Source organism: Perkinsus marinus (assembly GCF_000006405.1).
Source record: "Perkinsus marinus ATCC 50983 genomic scaffold scf_1104296955602, whole genome shotgun sequence".
Taxonomy (NCBI): Eukaryota; Perkinsozoa; order Perkinsida; family Perkinsidae; genus Perkinsus; species Perkinsus marinus.
This window is the reverse complement of record NW_003207763.1, coordinates 4,821-6,266: the sequence shown is the minus strand read 5'-3', so window position 1 is coordinate 6,266 and position 1,446 is coordinate 4,821. Positions and strand designations below refer to the sequence as shown.

Below are 1,446 nucleotides of genomic sequence, written 5' to 3'. Positions count from 1 at the left end.
TCATATTAGTTCGTATAATGTGCAGTAAACGAGACAACGTGGGAAAATATGTTCATGAAAATTCGGAAGAAATTTCCGAAAATTTCCTTGGTTTTGGTACACATCTACCAGGATTCGTATGGTAACTTCTATGATTAATGAGGAAACCCTCCTGAACTCAGCTGTAAACGTTTGCTTGACGATAGGTTCAACGTTAGTGTATTGGAACTGAGGTTTAGAACTGTTGCAGGGGAGTTCATCATAGTTTTATATGGTATTACTTGGGGGGGGGCTTTTTTTGGAAGAATTTCTTTTCCTCAAGCTACTCTCAGTTCAGTGACTACAGGGCGATCGAAGAAAGGGTCGGCTCTCGGTGTGTACCGAGTATGCGTATGTGTCTATAGCGGTGATAATCAAAAGTGTATATCTCGCGTCATTATTTGAACCGTTACTGTTAGTATATTCATCTTGGAGGCAACTAGTTGCTCCAACCTCTGTGTATAGAGCATATGGATATCAGATAAACGCAGGCTAAATCATTTTAAAACATTTAGTGGGATCTTGCGAATTTGCTGTTTACTGAGAGAAAAGGACAGGGAAAAGGCGCATAAGAGGAAATGCGATTTATCCGAATATTTTCATGGTAGATATCCCCGGATGCTAAAGTGATGGTTTCGAGCGTCTCGGGGAAGTATTGCTTTACCGAGGAAGAAGTGAATCGTTTCTGTATGAGGACTGGTGAAAAAACTGAGGATTTCTCGGAGGTGGGAGGAGGAAGGGGGTGAATCATGTAGCTAGCTAAGCTTACGGTATGCGTGGTGACCTTGGAAGCTGAGCATGCCGTAGCATACCTAGGTATTGTTTTTTCGGTATATCGTGATTAGGAGGTGTGGTTCGACAATATTGAGAGTAAGATAATCTATAGTAGCATAATTGTGGAACTTACCCGACCCGTTTCACGTGAAGTGGCGCAATACTATATGGAAACCCCGATATTCGCGTTATGCAGTAGTCGCGAAATATGTTCCTCACTAGTGTTATTTATACCACGGGTGAAACTCCAATATAGTAGCATTTTGAATACTTTGTGCAGGGAGATGTGATTGGTATCGCTTGGTGGTATCGCTAGATATTAATATGAGTGTTATATGATAGAATTGTACTCACGAGTGTGGGGGAATATGTGCATGGTGACAATTTGGAAATTCTGGTTCACATGCAACACATGAAATTCATTGGTTCACATGCACTCCTACCCGAATTCGTATGTGAACTTTTACAATTACTGGGGAAACTCCCGAGCCCAGCTGAGAGAAGCGAAAATATATTCCTCCAACACTGATTTTTCATAGTCCTACATTTCTTGCACGTAAGGGATCTCGTCGATGTTGTTGCCCTGCTGGTTAGATAACTGTTGCGGCGTTGAAGGACCGAATTTTACAGAAACAGAATGAGCATCAAAACGAC

The 1,446-nt window shown here is 41.7% G+C and overlaps 1 protein-coding gene across 1 annotated transcript in view; it reads left to right on the top strand.

Annotated features, from left to right (window-relative positions):
• The window catches only part of Pmar_PMAR022728 (Vacuolar sorting protein snf7, putative), a gene marked incomplete at both ends in the record, with an annotated part of 5,683 nt that overhangs the window by 4,048 nt on the left and 189 nt on the right, over positions 1-1,446 (top strand). The gene's annotated exons all lie outside the window — the stretch shown is intronic.